Source organism: Nicotiana sylvestris, chromosome 12 (genome assembly GCF_000393655.2).
Source record: "Nicotiana sylvestris chromosome 12, ASM39365v2, whole genome shotgun sequence".
NCBI classification, from domain to species: Eukaryota; Viridiplantae; Streptophyta; class Magnoliopsida; order Solanales; family Solanaceae; genus Nicotiana; species Nicotiana sylvestris.
This window is the reverse complement of record NC_091068.1, coordinates 78,064,579-78,090,344: the sequence shown is the minus strand read 5'-3', so window position 1 is coordinate 78,090,344 and position 25,766 is coordinate 78,064,579.

The following is a 25,766-nucleotide window of genomic DNA, read 5'->3' as shown; positions in this document are numbered from 1 at the left end:
AAGTCTCACATCATATCTTTTATCTCTTTAATGACATCCCTTCCACATATGTACAATCACATCCACAACTTGAAGCTCTCTTATAATACTTTCACCTCTGGTGCATACACAATCTGGTGGTAGCTCCATACTGGTACTCTTCTAACTGGCTCTATCGTAGAGCCATTATAGAATATGGTTACTATACTATTTCTCTTGTACCTCTAATATTAAGAGTGATTCTACAATGTTCTCAATCGTGATGTTTGTAACTTTCTCGGTCCAATAAGCATACCCCTAATTTACTTAGTTGATGTAACTCTTTAGTTTCTTCTTTCTTCTGATTAGCCTTTATGTAGGCTCAAGCTATCTTCCGATCTGTGTCTCATGGCATTTAGTTATTATTTTAGCCTTTTATGAACGCTAAGGAAAACCATGATATAATCTTCTAATGATTCAATCTTTTGTTTATGACCTGTACCCAACTCCTTTTTAGCTTATACCGAAGTCTTCTACGGCTTACCATTAATCAAATAATTCTTTTTGTTCCATTTCAGCTTTCTTCAAACGTAAGTAATTACTTTTCCTGGTCTTTTTGCCCCTTGTTACATGCATACTTAGCTTATCTGAGTTCTCATGCATGCCAAAATTTTCGCGCAACTTCATATGATCTCGAGTATTGCTTTTGATCTTACATCCCGTTTATTAGCCACGGTAGGTGCCACTTTCTTATGGAGTGCATACAATATTGTTGTGAGACTGTTGTTACAAGACCATTTCTTTTTTAGGTCATTGTGCTTAGGTTGCAACTTTCTTCCTTATTTCCTCAGCTAGTCTTTCATTGTAGTACTTAGGGAGGACCCTCTGACTCTTGTAAAGCTGTGAGCTTATTACGGACCTTTTGATGTCCTTCCTTGAATATAGTTATCTATAGTTACTTACCTCCATGCCCTTGTACTTGTAGGGTTGTTTCTGAACTGATATTTTGACTGTCTTCCCAATGGCACTCTCTTTTATTCCCGTAACATTCATATGGTACCTTTAAATATCTCGACTCCTATCTAAATATATCTTAAGTATCATAATGACATTACTATGAGGCTGAATTCTCCATGTTGGGGTTCACTATGTTTACCTTGCATAGTCTGCTGATGTGTCTATATCCTCTTGTCTAGCCATAGCTAGGTTCTTCCTGAATTAACTACTAACTACTCGTTGGACCATTCTCACATCAATATTCCTCGTAATCTTTCTTGGGTTATTTCTTTTATCTTAACTTATCTCTCGCACTGGCTCTTTATTTATCAATAACATCCCGAGCAGGAACCCTTACTTTCTTTCCTTGATATTGTGCTTGCATACTGTTCTAGAATTATAGCGTATCTATGGGATTGGGATGAGTGCAATCTCATTCCTTTCTTATTTTTATCGCATCCTTCCTTTACCATTTCGTAGTTACTAGAACCACTTAATTCTGACTTAATTCCACATCACTCCATATTCCCCCCTTTAGGGGAGTACTAAGAGTTGGAGCCACGAAGATCTACCTATATACGTTTTACCTTTTCATCTTTGGCATCTTTTCACATCATTGATGACCTTTACTCGCCTTGAGATAATCCTTCTATACCAAGGACAATAAAATTCCTTACTCGCGATGGTGACACTTAGTGTAATTGACACATACAGTCCCTTAAGCTTAACTTTGCTCACATTGCTTGCTTTAGGGTAGCGTATTCCTGAACGACCATTCTCTGAATTTCTCATGAATCTTCCTCTGTTGTTCATTCTATTGTCGCCGGAACGCAATCTGAAATTCTCAAGATGCTGACTATTATTAAATCACTCAGTTAATAATTCATGTTTAGTTTATCTTGTTCACCAGCCCATACTGATTTCTATTTCTCTATGGTCTAACTTTTCCTTCTGGTAGTAGTGTTCGAGTCACGAACTTGTTTCTCGAAGTGAGGATATGACATCATGGCCTATACTCTTTTGTTGTCTCAAGGAATGTCATCTCTTGTCTTTTCCTTTACTTGGTTATAGACTCTATAATACTGTCATCTTTTTAACCTACCGTTGTCATCCATGTATCACATCTTACTCTTAATGCTTCATTAACTCTCTTCTTATTTTCCTGCTAACATTTCTGTCTATCACTTTATTCTAAAAAAATTGAACAAATCATTCTTTCGCTTTTAGCCCCTCTTGCTCCATCCATTGGTCCTCGAATTGCCTAACATTCTCTTTCTACCAAGGATGAGAGCCACACTAAGATAATATTTATCCCTTCCAGGCTTCTAGTGCTTATATTTGTAGTACTCATATCTAGCTGTACTATTTTAGGGTGTACCATCGAGGTGTCTCACAAGGAGATCCATTACCATGTTTGCACTATCCTTCGAAAATGTCAACTAACTCTACCAATCCATCCAATATTTTGGGTTACTCTATCCCAAGCCAGATCTTGATAACTCGTCCTCTCTTAAACTATGTCTGTTAGCTCCTATAAGGCATAACTAATATCGGTGTGGCTGATTGTACATACATCTGTCACTGTTGAATTTATTTCAAAATGCTTATATCTCCCTTCCTGAATTGAAAATACCAATAATCTTCATTAACTGGTACCTCGTACCCTTTTTCACCTTGCTTATGTTACTTGCTAGAACTTACGTCTACCTTTCGATTCTCTTTTTCATTTTTTTCCGTAAAAGTGGATAGGCATTCTTGCCTTAGGGATCCTTATCAAGAAGCTTACACATCTTAGTATACACATTATTTGCTGTATACCTCATATTCATCCATCATAAGCATGATGCAAAAATTGAGTTCCTCTGACTCAACTCTTCCATAACTACATCTCTTAAGAACCGTCTTTTTAGATGTAGGTATCGTCGTACTATAAGTAAGAGAGAGTTTAGAAAATTGAGTTTTTACAACTGAGCTCTACCACACAATCTAGAGTAAGAAGAAAGAGTGATAGTCCTAAATGTCCTGTAGCCTTCTGCTTATAAGTGTGGTGCATGACACACCCATAAACAAGACCCTACTAGACACGACTTGTAGACTACCTAGGACAGAATTGCTCTGATACCACTTTTGTCACAATCCAAACCTATGGGCCGCAACGGACACCCGGTACCTTACTCAACCGAGTACCAACATGACATATCTTTTCATATCATACTTATCATAGATAACTGAGCTGAAAGGCTTCCATGAGATAAGTACAATACAACATGTGATACCAACTTATACATAAGACATACGAGCCTATAAGACCAAAATAATCATTCGTATACTGAACATCGGCCGACAAGGCCATACAATCTTTTACGTACATGACATCTATCTACAAGCCTCTAAGAATACATAATTTTCATAAAGGTCGGGACAGAGTCCTGCCATACCAAACAATACCCGTCTGAATCATACTAACCAAACAAGCAACTCCTAAGCAAATGGAGCGCACCAACATCTTCCGCTGAGCAGATAGCCTACTTAGAGGGCTCTCGACCTATCTATCGGGACTTGCGGGCATGAAACACAGCGTCCCCAGGCAAAAGGGATGTCAGTACGAATAATGTAACGAGTATGTAAGGCACATAAATAAGTACATAACAGACATGGAAGAAATATAGAGTAAATGACTCAACCTGTAAGTTTGGATAACTCTGTAATTCATGAAATAGTTATGATATCATGCATAAGCATATGAATGTCATATCGTGCATAGGTACATGTTTCATAACATCATCAGGCCTCTGAGGGTATCCCATCCTATCATCTCAGCCACTTTAGGCAAAATCATCAACGTATACCGGATGATCAGGTGATGGTGCGTATATAACACCATAACCTCTCTTATATCCCATACATACATACATACATACATACATACATATATATATATATATATATATATATATATATATATATATATATATATATATAAAGCCATCTGGTCATAGGTCAATGTGCATGTATAAATTCATGAAATGCATATGAGATACGTTAATAAAATCTCTCGGCACGTCATAAGACCATTATGCCTCTGATTAATACCATGAAATATAGTTTACCAACTTACGTATTTTTGAGACCCATGAACGTGATGGTAGGATAATATGACGCGAGGGGAATCAAGAATATAAGTATCTCTAGTATTTCTATGAATAGAGTCATTTATAGAAGTTGTGCATTTGCTCGTTTCATTCATGTCGTATAGATCATGTTAAAGAAAAAGGGATAACCTTAACATACCTGGAGTAGGGAAAAATCCGTATGATATTCTTGGAAAAGGTTGCACCGTACTCCCTTAAAATCACAAAATCTCACGTTTCTTGTGTGCCAAGAAATTTTGTTGGTTGAAGAAATTATGTTGTAGTGTTCTTGTAGGAATTGTAGGAATTTTGCAAGAAAATCACGTCTTCAGAAGAAAGACTTCATAGTGTTTATTTATCCATGATTGGCTCTCCAAAGACATGGATCCACCTTGATCACCTAATTTTGCCATGACAAGAGCATGGATGAATTATTGCAATATATCAGCTGTCGTTTAATCCTTACGAGTAATAATGTTGATAATATCCCTTTCTTGTTGAAGTAAATAATTTGCTTTCTTGTGATTTGATCCAGCAGATTGTAAGAAATCAAGTTGTTTGTATTGAAAATCTTGGAAGTGACGTGCCTTGTAATTAATCTACTATGTTGCCACTTAACCAAAATAAATCAAGAGTCATTTGGTTAAGAATTACCTTGCTTCCACGTTCTTTCCTTGGTCCTTATCCAAAGTTTTTAATTAATCCACCACTAGTTATTAATTAACTAGATAATGTCTTATTACCCAATAATTAACCAATTACCCATATAACTGAGAATTATTTCTACTTACTTAAAATACTACTCACCTTTTACATACCTTATACACCTTACTATCATGGTCATGTGGTACCTCATATGGCAGTAGTCCATAAATATCGAGTATTTTAGCTGGGGCCGTATTTTATCCCAACATGCCAAACTTAGACGAAAATTTATTTTCTTTGACTTGCTTCCCATTCCGCTTTCATGAATTTACTTATCACATGTTTGGAATAACATAATACTTATAATCCCAAAATAGTGTCATTCCCGAGCTTACGTACGTCGATTAACTTACGACGAAATATTAACGTACAAAAAAATACGGGATGTAACATCTCATTTCCGATTTCTCATTAATTTATTCATGGCGTACTTTCATATAAGAAAATGTGGGGTGTAACAATTATGGTCTTGTACGTATATTTGATTCGCGCCTCGGGTGGCCCACGGTTGATTCGATGCTTTTAGTCGAAGGTTGAAATTTTGAACTAAAGAGAATTTGAAGCTTTTAGTTTGATGCGCAATTCTTAGGTTTCCTATTATTTTGAGTGTTTTGAATCATTGGCCAAGTTTGTGTAAGGTATATGGACTTGTAGATGATTGGACATGGTCCGTAGGGATCAGGTGAGTTTTGGGGTGGCTTCGATCATTTTGAGCTAAGTTGGAACTTTTTTAGTTTTCTAGTGTAGTCGCACTTGCGGTGCATGGGACACACCTGCTAGAAGGGGTGCACATCTACAGTTGGATGCTAGGGTTAGATGTTTTGCACCTGCAGTGCGTATAGTCTCACATGTGTGCACACACCTGCGGATTAGTGATCCGCACCTGCGGTGATGTTTGGCAGATTAGGTTAAATTGAATTTTAGCTCATTTTCACCATTTATGAATTTTGAAGATCGGGAAGAGGCAATATTTAAGGATATTTTTACTACTATCTTGAGGGTGAGTAAGTTTTACTTGAATTTGATCATATATCTTGATTTTCCATAGATTTCTACACCTAAAACATAGAATTCTAAAATGAAATTTGAGATTTTTATCTATAACTTAAAAGTACGTATTTTAAGGATTTGAACATTGATTTGGACCCCGAATTTGAAAACTAATCACATATTAGGACTCCTGAAGTTATGGGTCAATGAGATCTAGTCCTAGACACTTTTGTTGACTTTTTAAAATTTATTTAAAGATTGAAACTTTATTATTTACAATTAATTTCTATCACTTTATTTGACCCATTATATATTATTTGGTTAGATTTGGATCCTCTTGAGGAGAATTTCAAAGGAAAATTGGTATTAGAGGGTCGAAGCGATTTTTGAGAGGAGGTAACTCTCTTGCCTAACCTTGTTAAGAGGAAATTTTCTACAAATTGGACTTACATGCTACATGCTACATGCTACATGCTACATGCTACATGCTACATGCTACATGCTACTTGATTTGAGAATGAAATATATGCAAGGTGACGAGCATATATACGTACACTAAGGCTATACCATAGTTGGGTTAGTTTTAGGCTTCTTTATGCCTGATTTGGTTATTGTTTCTTCTTGACTTATGTATATTTGGTTGTATGACAACGTGAACCTATTTATTCATGTTGGAAATTATGCGAGATTATGCAACATTATTTGATTGTGGTGGGCTATTCTTGAGATGTTGATACACTTATTATTGTCATAGTCATACTTTATGTCATCATTATTTATCTGCATCTTTATTTATTATATCCTTGTGTATTTTATTGATTGTTTCTTGAACATATGCTTATCTCCTTATAGATGGAGGTGTTGGTAACGATTGATATTGATGGTTATTTACGTGTTTTTATTATGATATTGATATGTTATGGAACGATATATTTATGTGTGACACTTGAAAATGGATCTGTCTCTCCATAGTTAGGTGATTACCCATGTTATATTGGGCCTTATGAGCATAGGTGATACGCGTACTGAGTTGAGCACGTGGGACGTGTTGGAGTACATGGGATGTGCTGGATATTGTCTATGATTAAGTCTTGACCATGCATGACCATCCTAGACTCATGTAGAAGCATTTCTATAGATGCTACTTGGTACATATCATCTCCATTTGCAAATTTGGCAATTGTATTGTGTTCTGACTATCTTGTTTGAGAAGCATGCTTAGCCTATCTCTAATTTTGCACCTCATTATTATATCTATAATTCTTGGTTATTTTCTTGGTCCAAGTTGAGAAAGTAAGTATCATGCTTTGTCAAAAATCTCGCAGCTACTTCTTCGAGATTAGACTTGATACTTACTACGTATACGTTATTATTGTACTCATACTATGCTTCTGCATATTTTATGCAGATTTTGGTACCAGACCTAGCGGCATGATTTGGAGCAGACTATCTATTGATGATCAGAAGAGGATGGATCGGTTCGAGAAATTGGATCCTCTACGTTTTGATGGTGATCCCGTAGTTGATATCCAAGACTTCTTAGATATGTGTCATGATATTTTGCGCAACTTGGGTCTTGTGGAGTCCAATGGAGTTGATTTCACTACTTTCCAATAGAACCAAGAGGTGGTGGCAGACTTCTAAGTAGAGCATGCCATCAGGGTCATTCCCTCTTACAAGGACTCAATTTTTTACTCTGTTCCTAGAGAAGGTCAATCCACTCATTAGGTGTAATGACCCGATCGACCGTTTAATGTAATTGCACTCCATTTTCCCTTTTAATTCTTCACACATGAGTGTTTATGGTTATATTACTTACGGGGTTGATGAGTTTTATTCCGGGAAGATTTTGGATTAAATTGGACCCTTTGGTTCTTGACTTAGAAGCTTAAGTTAAAAATATTAACCAAACTTTGATATGGTATTTTTGATGGCTATGATAGCTTCGTATTGTAGTTTTGGACTTGGGCATATGCGCGGAATCGAATTCGGAGGTCCGTAGGTTGATTTGTGTTGTTTTGCCAAAAAATGATGATTTGAAGTTTAGAAGTTTGACCGTAGGTTGACTTTTGAATATCAGGTTCAGAATTTAGTTTTGAGACTTGAAATAGGTCGTTTATGATATTTAGAACTTTTCTGCAAAATTTGATATCATTTGAAGTTGATTTGATAGGATTCAGATGCTTGGTTGCAATTCTAGAAGTTCTTGAAGTTTACTTTGAAATTCACGTGTTTTGGCATTCGATTCATAGTGCTAGATGTTATTTTTGTAATTTTGATCGTGCGAGCGAGTTCATATGATATTTTTAGGCTTGTGTGAATGTTTGGTTTGGAACTCCGAGGGCTCAGATGCGTTTTGTATGTTATTCAAAATAGTTTAAAATGAAAATGGAATTGTTGGTGTGCTTGTGCTCTGTTATCGCAATTGCGAGCACCAGCCTCGCAATTGCGAAAGTGATAGGGGGATGGTCTGATGTCGCAATTGTGACTAACCCCTTCTTATTTGTGAAGTTAGCAGGCCTGGTATTGGGTCGCATTTGCGAAGGTATCCAACTTCGCAATTGCGAAGCCTTTGTCATAATTGCGACTTCTGTTGAGATTGTTAGGGTTCGCAAATGTGATCTCTGGTTCACAATTGTGACGGTTCACAAATGTGAACTCTGTGTCACAAATGTAACATTTGTAGCTGGATTTAAGGGCTGGAAAGTCGGGATTTAGCCTCATTTCTCACATTTTAGAACCTTAGACTAGGTAAGAGGCGATTTGAAGAGGGGATTTTCATCTATAAACATTGGGTAAGTGATTCTAATCAATTTCCAACTATATTTCATGAATATATCTTAGATTTAACATCAATTCATGTGAATCAAAGTGAAAATTTGAGAAATTTTGTCAAGTTTTTGAAACATAAAGAATTTAGTTTTGAGAGTCAATTTGGACTATGGACTCGTGGGGTTATGGATAGTCGGAATCTATCTTTAGACCCGGGTTTTGACGGAGCGAGCCCAAATTGATTTTTGTTGACTTTTTGAGAATTTTGTAGAGATCAAAGCTTTATCTATTGTAATTATTTTCCCTTGCATTGGTTGATAATATTAAGTCACTTTTATTGTAATTATTTTCCCTTGCATTCTCGAAATAAGGATATAACCTTTGGCCTATACTCTTTTATTGTCTCAAGGCATGTTACCTCTTGTCTTTTCCTTCACTTAACTATAGACTCTGTCATTCCGTCATATTTTGATTTACCGTTATCATCCATTTATCACATCTTATTCATAATGTTTCATTTACTCTCTTCTTATTCTCCTGCTAATATTTCTGTCTATCACTTTATTTCGACAACTTCAACAAAATATTCTTTCACTTTTAGCTCCCATTGCTTCATCTCACTAGCTCTTCGTGTCGCCTAACATTCTTTTTTTTTCCTAGGGGAGAGAGTCATATTAAGGTAAATATTTTTCCCTTCTAGGATTGCACTGCCTATCTTCTGAAATTTTTGAATATTCTAGTATTCATATCTGATTGTACTATTCTATAGTGCACCATGTAGGTGTCTCACAAGGAGATATATTACCATGTTTGCACTATCCTTCGGAAATGTTAGCTAATGATAACAATCCATCTACCATTTTGGGTTACTCTAACCCCCAGGTGGATCCTGATATCCCATTCTTCTCTTAAGTTATATCTATTAGATCCCATATGGCATAATTGACATGGGTATGGTCAATTGTATATATATCCGTTACTGTAAAATGTAACTCAAAATGCTTATATTTCTCTGTCTGAATTGCAAAAACTGATAATCTTCTCTAACTAGGTACCTCGTACCTTCTTTACCTTGCTTCTTTACTTGTTGAAGCCTGTATCTACCTTCTGATTCTCTCATTGATTTTTACCATATGGGTGGATAGATATACATGACTTAGGGCTCCTTATCAAGAAGCTTACACGTCTTAGTATACACATAATCTGCGGAAGACCTCACATTTACTCATCATAAGCATGATGCAAAATCGAGTTCCTCTGACTCAACTCTTCTATAAGCACATCCAAACTCTTACGAACTGTCTGTTTGGATGAGATATCGTTGTATTACGAATAAAATAGAATTTAGAAGTTAGAATTCGTACAACTGAGCTCTACCACACGATTTAGAGTAAGAAGAAAGAGTGAGAGTCCTAAATGTCCTGTAGCCTCCTACTTATAAGTGTAGTGCACAACACACCCATAAACAAGATTCTCTAGAATAGAACTGCTCTGATACCAAGTTTGTCACGACCCAAACCGAAGGGCCGTGATGGGCACCCGGTGCCTTACTCAACTGAGTACCAACGTAACATATCTTTCTTATCATACTATCATGGATAAATTAGCCAGAAAGGACATCATGAGATAACAAGAATAAAACATAAGGTAATACTCGACATATGACAACCCAACATGATATGCAAACTTATACATGTGACATATGGGCCTATAAGGCTGAAATGATCATTTGGACACTCAAAGCATAGGCCGACAAGGCCATAAAAGTATCCATATGCATGACATTTGTCAACAAGCCTCTAAGAGTACATAAACATCATAAAGGTTGGGACAGGTCCCCGCCACACCAATCAATACATGTCCAAAGTATACTTATCAAATAGGCAACTCCGGAGCAGGTGGAGTCCGAACGGAGATCAATCTTAGAAAATACCTTCGATCCCTGAAGCTGATCAAATAAGTCATCAATGCGAGGCAAAGGATACTTGTTCTTCACTGTTACCTTATTCAACTGCCTATAATCAATGCACATTCTCATTGTGCCATCTTTCTTCTTCACAAATAACACAGGTGCACCATAGGCCGAATGAACCCCTTATCTAAGAGTTCCTGAAGCTGCTCCTTCAATTCTTTCAGCTCTATTGGTGCCATACGATATGGCGGAATAGAAATGGGCTAAGTTCCCGGCACTAAGTCAATGCCAAAATCAATATCCCTGTCCGGCGGCATGCCGGGCAGGTCTGCAGGAAATACATCAGGAAAGTCCCTCACAACTGGGACAGAATCAATACTAGGAGTCTCAGCTCCAACATCCCGCACAAAAGCTAGATATGACAGGCAACCTTTCCCAACTATACGCTGGGCTTTCAAGAAAGAAATTACTCTGCTAGGAACATAATCAGTCATACCACGCCACTCGATCCGCGGTATACCTGGCATAGCCAAAGTAACTGTCTTAGCATGACAGTCTAGAATAACATGACACAGAGATAACCAATCCATGCCCAATATAATATCAAAATCCACCATGCTCAATAGCAATAGATCAACTCGGGTCTTCAGACCCTCAATAATCACAACACATGACCGGTACACACGGTCCACAACAACAGTATCGCACACTGGGGTAGATACATGAACAGATAAAGAAAGAAACTCCAGGGGCGTACCCAAATAATGAGCAAAATATGAGGACACATAAGAATAGGTGGAACCGGGATCGAATAATACAAAGGCATCTCTGTGGCAGACTAGAACAATTCCTATAATGACATCATCTGAAGCAATAGAGTCTGTCCTTCCTGGAATAGCATAAAAATGGGCCCGGCCACCGCCTAATCGACCTTAAATCTCCGTAAGCCATAACTGACTCACCAACACGCCTCAAAATGGAACCAATATAGCACATAACCGTGCAATCGACTTAATTAATAGCAAACTCCCCAACTTGGCTCAAAGTCGTAGATCAAAATGCACTCAATAATTCACAACGCATATACTCTATTGCTGCCGTAATACCATAGTGATATTAAACTCACTCCTTCATAAGCTTGTGGAAACATGAATCATCTAGAATTTTAACTCTTCTACAATTCTTGCATTCACTCACACAACAGTTAAGCCCACTCTTTAGGAGGCCCAATTTAGATTTCAATGCATATTCTTCACTTGTAAATGAGATCTTCTAATAGACAACATAAGGATCGCACTACCTTAGGACACTCCTCAGGAGATAACCCACCTGCTTCACCTCCAATTAACATTTTTGTATACCTTCCACGGTCATACACATTACACAATCACTTAATCTTTCTGAGTCTAAACTCATACCGTAACATGAAATTCACTTCACTCCAAATAGGAGACATGAAAAGATTCTCCACGCGCCCATAATTCGGGGCTACACATCTAATCACAATGAAAATCAAACACTTAATAGTTCATCTATCATCCTACAACCCTTCCTCGTCACTTCCAAGTCATATAGATACATCTCGTAGTACTAACATACTCCTCACGTAGCTATCCAACCATAATTCCCACTAATAGGGACAATACCATACATATAAGTTCAAAACACTTGCTCGCACAATTAGCACCTCGGTGCTCAAGCCATAGGCAAAGATCCGTCCTTAAGTCCTTCAGACTGGCCTAACATCAACTCACAAAGGTCACATCTCTCCCTTCGATAAGGTAATCACAGGCCATCAAGGCACATCTAATACTGAGTGCTCGTTCGCGCATACGAACACGTGGAAGGAATTATAAGAGTCACTTTTTCAAGCTGAATCAAAGACGCACGATAAGAATTCAAGAATATGAAGTCTTTCCTAAAGGTGTTGCAGCCTCTCGAGGATAAATACAGACGTCTCCATACCGATCCACGAGACTCTGTTAAACCTGCTCATGACTCGTGAGACCTATGTAACCTAGGATCTGATACCAACTTGTCACGACCCAAAATCCCAACCCGGTCGTGATGGCGCCTCTCATGAGGACAAGGCCGGCCAATCAACAAAACAGTACATCTCTTTATAATTACTTAGCAGGAATAAGTCTAAATTATGGGTAATATAATCTTAAATGCGAAATAAACGTGATAGAACAAGGAAAATCCTCCCAACTCAGCCCGAAATCGGGGTGTCACAAGTCATGAGCTACTACAGAGTTTACTAATATTTTACAAAGTCTGGAATTATCATAAATAACAAAGATAAGGGAGAAAACGGGGCTGCGGACGTCAACAGCTACCTCGTTACTCCTAGTCACCGCCTGGTCTGGAAAGAATCAGCGCTCAGGAGCGAACTCAGCTCTGCCTGTATCTGCACACATGGTGCAGGGAGTAATGTGAGTACTCTGACCCAGTGAGTAATAAAAATAAATAACGACTGAAAACATGAAATCTCATAACGGCACAATATAGCGCTATCCCAAGCAGTAAAATCAGTTATACAGTAAAATAGTGAGTATCAGATAATTCTTCTTTTAAAACAGTAAAGACAAATAATTTCCACAGTAAGGATAAATCAAAAGCTTGCCCCTCGGGCTCAATATGTAAATCTCAGTATAGTATCAGCCCCTCGGGCTCACTCCCAACTCACCAGCACACAACATCAGCCCCTCGGGCTCACTCCCAACTCACCACACACAAGCAACGGCCTCTCGGGCCCACTCCCAACTCACCTGGGTACCCTGCGCTCACTGGGGGTGTGTACAGACTCCGGAGGGGCTCCTACAGCCCAAGCGCAATATCAATAGGCCTGAAAGCCTTCACACATCACACACGAGGCCTGAAAGCCTCCTCATATAACACTCGAGGCCTGAAAGCCTCCTCACATCACTCAACATATCCTCACGTATGGCCCTCGGCCTCAATCAGTCCAGAAAATAATCATAAGCCTCTTGGGCATCAGTAAAACAATAGTGCTCAGCTCAACAGCATTATAAATATCATTAAATCTCGAGTTGAGTATAAATGTAGCTGAGTTCACAAAATAATATAATTCAATTGGACTGAGTTCAAATAATATTTCAATTCGTGAGGAAAATAGTGATGTAAATTCACAAAAGATTTCAGATAATTGGCACGAAACCCAAATATGGCAATAAGCCCAATCATAGTGAAAAACAATAAATCTTTATCAATTACGCAGTAAAAATATCAATTGGGATGGACCAAGTCACAATCCCCAATAGTAAATGACCTCGCGCTCGTCATACAATGCGTGTCTCATCTCAACATAGCAGTATGTTGTGCAATTCGGGGTTTCAAACCCTCAGTGCATCATTTAAAATCATTACTCACCTCTAGCTCGCTATGCCTTTTCCTCTCAAATTGGCCTCCTCGTGTGACGAATCTGCCAAAAATCACACAAACATCGATGAAGTTCGATTTCTAAAAGACGGGGTTTTAACCATACATATCTGAAATTCGCCCCTTAATGATACTATAATGATCCCATACAGTTATGTAACTTCAATCTACAATACAACACTCAATAGGGCCAATATTAGTACTAGATCCCATAAATTATGCCATTTAGGCATATTATCAAACATCTTGTAGGCATAAATATTTACACCTCTTAACTATAGCATTGGTTCCTCCAACTATCACCATTAACCAACAATTCATCACACTATTATTCTTTAACAATTTATACTCCTAACATCACATGTGTGATCAACCATTCACACCCAAACCAACAAAAATTCCATCAAATAAACACCTTTAAATCCCTACCATGTTCATGTATTTAAATTGGGAATTTATGGCTTCCAACCACCATACAATAAGTTGTAATACTTGATTCATACTCATATTCCCATAATATATTCATATATGTGAGTCTAAGGGTGTAGGATTACCTTTTGGAAGAAATCTTGCAAAACCCTCCTTTGAGTTCTTGAAGGAATTTCTTGAAAATCTAAGGATATTTAAGATCAATCCATGTTAATATAAGTGTTTGGGAGTAGTAATCAACTCAAAATACTCCAAAAATCTACCTTAGGAGTGCAATTGGGTGCCTTGGTCGAATTGGGGGTGTTGGGGAAGCCCTAGGCTTGAGAAATGACTCAAAGTCCGTCATTTCCCGTCCTTAGGTGTATTTAGAGGCCTAACACTAGCGCGCCCGCGCTAATCCCGCGCTAGTGAGGCAGAAGAAAACTCAATTAGCGTTGGCTACGCGCTCCCGCGCTAAGGCTGTGCTACTGACACATGCCCAGTAAAATGATCACACCTTTCTGTATACAACTCCGAATTACAAACGGTTTGTTGCGTTGGAAATTAGACTCAAAGAGCTTTAAGTTGATAGGTAGATCCTCACACAAATCCTTAGATAACTGTAGATATGGTCGTTTAAAGTGAGGTCTTGTGCACACTCATTTACAATTTCGTCTATTATGAAATTTCCCAACTTCAAAAGTTCCCATTAGCCATCCGAAATCACCCCGAGGTCCTCGGGACCTCAACCAAAAATACCAATACATCTTATAATATTATTCAAACTTGTTCCAATTATCAAAACACCTCGACTAACACCAAAATTATCGAATTACATCGAATTCAAGTCTAAGTTCCTTTAAAACTTCCAAAACGAGCATTCGATCAAAAACTCGACCAAAATATGTCCGAATGACTTGAAATTTTGCACACATATCCAAAATGGCATAACGAAGCTACAAAAATTCTCGGAATTCCATTCCGACTGTCAGATCAAAATTTCACCTATCAACCGGAAATCGCCAAAATACTAACTTCGCCAAAATGAGCTAATTTCTTCACCGGACCTCCAAAATTAATTCCGATTGCGCTTCTAGGCCTTAAATCATCCCCCTAAACTAACCGAATCATCGGAATTCAATTCCGAGCTCTCTAACTCACAAGTCAACGTCCAGTTGACTTTTCCAAACTAATTCTTCCTTAAAGAGACTAATTGTCTCATTTCATACTAAACTCGATCTGAATTGACTCAAATTCATCAAGTACACATATTGAAACATGAATAAGCATTTAACGGGGAATACCAGACAAAAATTCAGGAAACAACGGTTCGGGTCTTTACATTCTCCCCAACTAAAACAAACGCTCGTCCTCGAGCGAGTTAAGAAACATACCTGGAGTTTCAAATAGTTGCGGGTACCTGCTCCGCATCTCCTTCTCGGTCTCCCAAGTAGCCTCCTCCACGGGCCGACCTCTCCACTGTACTTTCACTGATGCTATATCTTTTGATCTCAATTTTTGAACCTGTCGACTCAAAATAGCCACTGGCTCCACATTATAAGTCAAATTTTCATCTAACTGTACTGGTACTGAAATCTAAAATATGAGACGGGTCCCCAATGTACTTCCGGAGCATGGACACATGGAATACCGGATGAACACCCGACAATCTAGGCGGCAAAGCAAGCTCGTAAGCCACCTCTCCAATCCTCCTAAGTATCTCAAATGGTCCAATAAACCGCGAACTCAACTTCCCTTTCTTTCCGAACCTCATAACACCCTTCATCGGCGAAACCTTCAGCAAAACCTTCGCACCCTCCATAAATGACACATCTCGGACCTTCCGGTCCGCATAACTCTTCTGATGCGACTGAGCTGTGCGAAGTCTTTCCTGAATTACCTTCACCTTTTCTAAGGCATCCTAGACCAAATCTGTCCCCAACAACCTAGCCTTACCGGGCTCAAACCAACCCACTGGAGTTCTACACCGCCTCCCATATAAGGCCTCATACGGTGCCATCTGAATACTGGACTGATAGTTGTTGTTGTAGGCAAACTCTACAAGTGGTAAAAATTCAACCCAAGAACCTCCAAAATCAATCACGCAGGCATGCAACATATCCTCCAATATCTGAATAGTACGCTCGGACTGTCCGTCCGTCTGAGGATGAAATGCTGAACTCAACTCCACCTGAGTGCCCAACTCGTGCTGAAAAGTCCTCCAAAACTGAGAAGTGAACTGAGTACCTCTATCCGAAATAATAGTAACTAGAACACCATGCAACCACACAATCTCCTGAATAAAGATCCTAGCCAGCCGCTCCGCAGAATATGTGGTACACACCGGAATGAAATACGCTGACTTGGTCAGCCTATCCACAACGACCCAAATCGAATCAAAATTCTTCAAAGTCCGAGGAAGGCCACTCACGAAATCCATAGTAACTCTCTCCCATTTCCATTTAGGAATAATCATCTGCTGAAGCAAACCGCCTGGTCTCTGATGCTCATATTTCACCTGCTGACAGTTGAGACACCGAGCCACATATCCCACAATGTTTTTCCTCATTCTCCTCCACTAGTAATGCTATCTCAAGTCCTGATACATCTTCGCAGCACCCGGATGGATGGAATACCACGAACTGTGGGCCTCCTCAAGAATCAAATCTCTAAGCCCATCAACGTCGGGCACACAAATACGGCCCTGCATCCTCAATACGCCATCATCACCTATAGTCACATCTTTGGCATTATCATGCTGAACTCTGTCCTTAAGGACAAGTAAATGCGGATCATCATACTGGTGCTCTCTGATGCGATCATATAAGGAAGATCGAGAAACCACACTAGCCAATACCCGGCTAGGCTCAAAAATATCTAACCGCACCAACTGATTGGCCAAGGTCTGAACATTAACTGCAAGAGGCCTCTCCCTAACTGGGATGTAAGCCAAACTCCCCATACTGACTGCCTTTCGGCTCAACGCATCGGCCACTACATTGGGCTTTCTCGGATGATATAGAATGGTAATATCATAGTCTTTAAGTAACTCAAGCCATCTCCGCTGCCTCAAATTAAGATCTTTTTGTTTAAGTAAATGTTGAAGACTACGATGATCAGTGAATACCTCACAAGATACGCCATATAAATAGTGCCTCCAAATTTTTAAGGCATGAACTATAGCAGCCAACTCCAAATTATGAACAGGGTAGTTCTTCTCATGGGGCTTCAACTGACGAGAAGCATAAGCAATAACTCTACCCTCCTGCATTAGCACATAACCAATCCCAACTCTGGAAGCATCACAATATACCGTGTATGAACCTGTAGATGATGGTAACACCAACACTGGAGTTGTGGTCAGAAGTGCTTTGAGCTTCTGGAAGCTCTCCTCACACTCGTCGGACCATACAAATGGGGCACCTTTCTGAGTCAACTTGGTCAAAGGCGATGCAATAGAAGAAAACCCCTGAACAAATCGGCGATAATAGCCTGCTAGCCCAAGAAAACTCCGAATCTCTATGACTGAGGACGGTCTAGACCAACTCTGCACTGCTTCTATCTTCCTTGGATCAACCTGTATACCCTCGCTGGACACTATGTGTCCCAAAAATGCCACAGAACTTAGCCAAAATTCACATTTGGAGAATTTTGCATAAAGCTTCTTCTCTCTCAATCTCTGCAACACTACACGCAAGTGTTGGGCATGCTCCTCCTGGCTACGCGAATACACCAGGATATCATCAATGAATACAATAACAAATGCATCCAGATAAGGCTGAAATACACTGTTCATCAAATGCATGAACACTGCTGGGGCATTGGTCAACCCGAAAGACATAACCAAAAGTTCATAGTGACCATATCTAGTCCTGAAAGCAGTATTGGGAATATCCGACTCCCTGATTTTCAACTGGTGATAGCCCGAACGGAGATCAATCTTAGAAAATACCTTCGATCCCTGAAGCTGATCAAATAAGTCATCAATGCGAGGCAAAGGATACTTGTTCTTCACTGTTATCTTTCAACTGCCTATAATCAATGCACATTCTCATTGTGCCATCTTTCTTCTTCACAAATAAAACAGGTGCACCCCACGGGGACACGCTAGGCCGAATGAACCCCTTATCTAAGAGTTCCTGAAGCTGCTCCTTCAATTCTTTCAGCTCTATTGGTGCCATACGATATGGCGGAATAGAAATGGGCTAAGTTCCCGGCACTAAGTCAATGCCAAAATCAATATCCCTGTCCGGCGGCATGCCGGGCAGGTCTGCAGGAAATACATCAGGAAAGTCCCTCACAACTGGGACAGAATCAATACTAGGAGTCTCAGCTCCAACATCCCGCACAAAAGCTAGATATGACAGGCAACCTTTCCCAACTATACGCTGGGCTTTCAAGAAAGAAATTACTCTGCTAGGAACATAATCAGTCATACCACGCCACTCGATCCGCGGTACACCTGGCATAGCCAAAGTAACTGTCTTAGCATGACAGTCTAGAATAACATGACACAGAGATAACCAATCCATGCCCAATATAATATCAAAATCCACCATGCTCAATAGCAATAGATCAACTCGGGTCTTCAGACCCTCAATAATCACAACACATGACCGGTACACACGGTCCACAACAATAGTATCGCACACTGGGGTAGATACATGAACAGATAAAGAAAGAAACTCCAGGGGCGTACCCAAATAATGAGCAAAATATGAGGACACATAAGAATAGGTGGAACCGGGATCGAATAATACAAAGGCATCTCTGTGGCAGACTAGAACAATTCCTATAATGACATCATCTGAAGCAATAGAGTCTGTCCTTCCTGGAATAGCATAAAAATGGGCCCGGCCACCGCCTAATCGACCTTAAATCTCCGTAAGCCATAACTGACTCACCAACACGCCTCAAAATGGAACCAATATAGCACATAACCGTGCAATCGACTTAATTAATAGCAAACTCCCCAACTTGGCTCAAAGTCGTAGATCAAAATGCACTCAATAATTCACAACGCATATACTCTATTGCTGCCGTAATACCATAGTGATATTAAACTCACTCCTTCATAAGCTTGTGGAAACATGAATCATCTAGAATTTTAACTCTTCTACAATTCTTGCATTCACTCACACAACAGTTAAGCCCACTCTTTAGGAGGCCCAATTTAGATTTCAATGCATATTCTTCACTTGTAAATGAGATCTTCTAATAGACAACATAAGGATCGCACTACCTTACGACACTCCTCAGGAGATAACCCACCTGCTTCACCTCCAATTAACATTTTTGTATACCTTCCACGGTCATACACATTACACAATCACTTAATCTTTCTGAGTCTAAACTCATACCGTAACATGAAATTCACTTCACTCCAAATAGGAGACATGAAAAGATTCTCCACGCGCCCATAATTCGGGGCTACACATCTAATCACAATGAAAATCAAACACTTAATAGTTCATCTATCATCCTACAACCCTTCCTCGTCACTTCCAAGTCATATAGATACATCTCGTAGTACTAACATACTCCTCACGTAGCTATCCAACCATAATTCCCACTAATAGGGACAATACCAGACATATAAGTTCAAAACACTTGCTCGCACAATTAGCACCTCGGTGCTCAAGCCATAGGCAAAGATCCGTCCTTAAGTCCTTCAGACTGGCCTAACATCAACTCACAAAGGTCACATCTCTCCCTTCGATAAGGTAATCACAGGCCATCAAGGCACATCTAATACTGAGTGCTCGTTCGCGCATACGAACACGTGGAAGGAATTATAAGAGTCACTTTTCAAGCTGAATCAAAGACGCACGATAAGAATTCAAGAATATGAAGTCTTTCCTAAAGGTGTTGCAGCCTCTCGAGGATAAATACAGACGTCTCCATACCGATCCACGAGACTCTGTTAAACCTGCTCATGACTCGTGAGACCTATGTAACCTAGGATCTGATACCAACTTGTCACGACCCAAAATCCCAACCCGGTCGTGATGGCGCCTCTCATAAGGACAAGGCCGGCCAATCAACAAAACAGTGCATCTCTTTATAATTACTTAGCAGGAATAAGTCTAAATTATGGGTAATATAATCTTAAATGCGAAATAAACGTGATAGAACAAGGAAAATCCTCCCAACTCAGCCCGAAATCGGGGTGTCACAAGTCATGAGCTACTACAGAGTTTACTAATATTTTACAAAGTCTGGAATTATCATAAATAACAAAGATAAGGGAGAAAACGGGGCTGCGGACGTCAACAGCTACCTCGTTACTCCTAGTCACCGCCTGGTCTGGAAAGAATCAGCGCTCAGGAGCGAACTCAGCTCTGCCTGTATCTGCACACATGGTGCAGGGAGTAATGTGAGTACTCCGACCCAGTGAGTAATAAAAATAAATAACGACTGAAAACATGAAATCTCATAACGGCACAATATAGCGCTATCCCAAGCAGTAAAATCAGTTATACAGTAAAATAGTGAGTATCAGATAATTCTTCTTTTAAAACAGTAAAGACAAATAATTTCCACAGTAAGGATAAATCAAAAGCTTGCCCCTCGGGCTCAATATGTAAATCTCAGTATAGTATCAGCCCCTCGGGCTCACTCCCAACTCACCAGCACACAACATCAGCCCCTCGGGCTCACTCCCAACTCACCACACACAAGCAACGGCCTCTCGGGCCCACTCCCAACTCACCTGGGTACCCTGCGCTCACTGGGGGTGTGTACAGACTCCGGAGGGGCTCCTACAGCCCAAGCGCAATATCAATAGGCCTGAAAGCCTTCACACATCACACACGAGGCCTGAAAGCCTCCTCATATAACACTCGAGGCCTGAAAGCCTCCTCACATCACTCAACATATCCTCACGTATGGCCCTCGGCCTCAATCAGTCCAGAAAATAATCATAAGCCTCTTGGGCATCAGTAAAACAATAGTGCTCAGCTCAACAGCATTATAAATATCATTAAATCTCGAGTTGAGTATAAATGTAGCTGAGTTCACAAAATAATATAATTCAATTGGACTGAGTTCAAATAATATTTCAATTCGTGAGGAAAATAGTGATGTAAATTCACAAAAGATTTCAGATAATTGGCACGAAACCCAAATATGGCAATAAGCCCAATCATAGTGAAAAACAATAAATCTTTATCAATTACGCAGTAAAAATATCAATTGGGATGGACCAAGTCACAATCCCCAATAGTAAATGACCTCGCGCTCGTCATACAATGCGTGTCTCATCTCAACATAGCAGTATGTTGTGCAATTCGGGGTTTCAAACCCTCAGTGCATCATTTAAAATCATTACTCACCTCTAGCTCGCTATGCCTTTTCCTCTCAAATTGGCCTCCTCGTGTGACGAATCTGCCAAAAATCACACAAACATCGATGAAGTTCGATTTCTAAAAGACGGGGTTTTAACCATACATATCTGAAATTCGCCCCTTAATGATACTATAATGATCCCATACAGTTATGTAACTTCAATCTACAATACAACACTCAATAGGGCCAATATTAGTACTTAGATCCCATAAATTATGCCATTTAGGCATATTATCAAACATCTTGTAGGCATAAATATTTACACCTCTTAACTATAGCATTGGTTCCTCCAACTATCACCATTAACCAACAATTCATCACACTATTATTCTTTAACAATTTATACTCCTAACATCACATGTGTGATCAACCATTCACACCCAAACCAACAAAAATTCCATCAAATAAACACCTTTAAATCCCTACCATGTTCATGTATTTAAATTGGGAATTTATGGCTTCCAACCACCATACAATAAGTTGTAATACTTGATTCATACTCATATTCCCATAATATATTCATATATGTGAGTCTAAGGGTGTAGGATTACCTTTTGGAAGAAATCTTGCAAAACCCTCCTTTGAGTTCTTGAAGGAATTTCTTGAAAATCTAAGGATATTTAAGATCAATCCATGTTAATATAAGTGTTTGGGAGTAGTAATCAACTCAAAATACTCCAAAAATCTACCTTAGGAGTGCAATTGGGTGCCTTGGTCGAATTGGGGGTGTTGGGGAAGCCCTAGGCTTGAGAAATGACTCAAAGTCCGTCATTTCCCGTCCTTAGGTGTATTTAGAGGCCTGACACTAGCGCGCCCGCGCTAATCCCGCGCTAGTGAGGCAGAAGAAAACTCAATTAGCGCTGGCTACGCGCTCCCGCGCTAAGGCTGCGCTACTGACACATGCCCAGTAAAATGATCACACCTTTCTGTATACAACTCCGAATTACAAACGGTTTGTTGCGTTGGAAATTAGACTCAAAGAGCTTTAAGTTGATAGGTAGATCCTCACACAAATCCTTATATAACTGTAGATATGGTCGTTTAAAGTGAGGTCTTGTGCACATTCATTTACAATTTCGTCTATTATGAAATTTCCCAACTTCAAAAGTTCCCATTAGCCATCCGAAATCACCCCGAGGTCCTCGGGACCTCAACCAAAAATACCAATACATCTTATAATATTATTCAAACTTGTTCCAATTATCAAAACACCTCAACTAACACCAAAATTATCGAATTACATCGAATTCAAGTCTAAGTTCCTTTAAAACTTCCAAAACGAGCATTCGATCAAAAACTCGACCAAAATATGTCCGAATGACTTGAAAGTTTGCACACATATCCAAAATGGCATAACGAAGCTACAAAAATTCTCGGAATTCCATTCCGACCGTCAGATCAAAATTTCACCTATCAACCGGAAATCGCCAAAATACTAACTTCGCCAAAATGAGCTAATTTCTTCACCGGACCTCCAAAATTAATTCCGATTGCGCTTCTAGGCCTTAATTCATCCCCCTAAACTAACCGAATCATCGGAATTCAATTCCGAGCCCTCTAACTCACAAGTCAACGTCCAGTTGACTTTTCCAAACTAATTCTTCCTTAAAGAGACTAATTGTCTCATTTCATACCAAACTCGATCTGAATTGACTCAAATTCATCAAGTACACATATTGAAACATGAATAAGCATTTAACGGGGAATACCAGACAAAAATTCAGGAAACAACGGTTCGGGTCTTTACATTCTCCCCAACTAAAACAAACGCTCGTCCTCGAGCGAGTTAAGAAACATACCTGGAGTTTCAAATAGTTGCGGGTACCTGCTCCGCATCTCCTTCTCGGTCTCCCAAGTAGCCTCCTCCACGGGCCGACCTCTCCACTGTACTTTCACTGATGCTATATCTTTTGATCTCAATTTTTGAACCTGTTGACTCAAAATAGCCACTGGCTCCACATTATAAGTCAAATTTTCATCTAACTGTACTGTACTGAAATCTAAAATATGAGACGGGTCCCCAATGTACTTCCGGAGCATGGACACATGGAATACCGGATGAACACCCGACAATCTAGGCGGCAAAGCAAGCTCGTAAGCCACCTCTCCAATCCTCCTAAGTATCTCAAATGGTCCAATAAACCGCGGACTCAACTTCCCTTTCTTTCCAAACCTCATAACACCCTTCATCGGCGAAACCTTCAGCAAAACCTTCTCGCCCTCCATAAATGACACATCTCGGACCTTCCGGTCCGCATAACTCTTCTGACGCGACTGAGCTGTGCGAAGTCTTTCCTGAATTACCTTCACCTTTTCTAAGGCATCCTAGACCAAATCTGTCCCCAACAACCTAGCCTTACCGGGCTCAAACCAACCCACTGGAGTTCTACACCGCCTCCCATATAAGGCCTCATACGGTGCCATCTGAATACTGGACTGATAGCTGTTGTTGTAGGCAAACTCTGCAAGTGGTAAAAATTCAACCCAAGAACCTCCAAAATCAATCACGCAGGCACGCAACATATCCTCCAATATCTGAATAGTACGCTCGGACTGTCCGTCCGTCTGAGGATGAAATGCTGAACTCAACTCCACCTGAGTGCCCAACTCGTGCTGAAAAGTCCTCCAAAACTGAGAAGTGAACTGAGTACCTCTATCCGAAATAATAGTAACTGGAACACCATGCAACCGCACAATCTCCTGAATAAAGATCCTAGCCAGCCGCTCCGCAGAATATGTGGTACACACCGGAATGAAATGCGCTGACTTGGTCAGCCTATCCACAACGACCCAAATCGAATCAAAATTCTTCAAAGTCCGAGGAAGGCCACTCACGAAATCCATAGTAACTCTCTCCCATTTCCATTTAGGAATAATCATCTGCTGAAGCAAACCGCCTGGTCTCTGATGCTCATATTTCACCTGCTGACAGTTGAGACACCGAGCCACATATCCCACAATGTTTTTCCTCATTCTCCTCCACTAGTAATGCTATCTCAAGTCCTGATACATCTTCGCAGCACCCGGATGGATGGAATACCACGAACTGTGGGCCTCCTCAAGAATCAAATCTCTAAGCCCATCAACGTCGGGCACACAAATACGGCCCTGCATCCTCAATACGCCATCATCACCTATAGTCACATCTTTGGCATTATCATGCTGAACTTTGTCCTTAAGGACAAGTAAATGCGGATCATCATACTGGTGCTCTCTGATGCGATCATATAAGGAAGATCGAGAAACCACACTAGCCAATACCCGGCTAGGCTCAAAAATATCTAACCGCACCAACTGATTGGCCAAGGTCTGAACATTAACTGCAAGAGGCCTCTCCCTAACTGGGATGTAAGCCAAACTCCCCATACTGACTGCCTTTCGGCTCAACGCATCGGCCACTACATTGGGCTTTCTCGGATGATATAGAATGGTAATATCATAGTCTTTAAGTAACTCAAGCCATCTCCGCTGCCTCAAATTAAGATCTTTTTGTTTAAGTAAATGCTGAAGACTACGATGATCAGTGAATACCTCACAAGATACGCCATATAAATAGTGCCTCCAAATTTTTAAGGCATGAACTATAGCAGCCAACTCCAAATTATGAACAGGGTAGTTCTTCTCATGGGGCTTCAACTGACGAGAAGCATAAGCAATAACTCTACCCTCCTGCATTAGCACATAACCAATCCCAACTCTGGAAGCATCACAATATACCGTGTATGAACCTGTAGATGATGGTAACACCAACACTGGAGTTGTGGTCAGAAGTGCTTTGAGCTTCTGGAAGCTCTCCTCACACTCGTCGGACCATACAAATGGGGCACCTTTCTGAGTCAACTTGGTCAAAGGCGATGCAATAGAAGAAAACCCCTGAACAAATCGGCGATAATAGCCTGCTAGCCCAAGAAAACTCCGAATCTCTATGACTGAGGACGGTCTAGACCAACTCTGCACTGCTTCTATCTTCCTTGGATCAACCTGTATACCCTCGCTGGACACTATGTGTCCCAAAAATGCCACAGAACTTAGCCAAAATTCACATTTGGAGAATTTTGCATAAAGCTTCTTCTCTCTCAATCTCTGCAACACTACACGCAAGTGTTGGGCATGCTCCTCCTGGCTACGCGAATACACCAGGATAT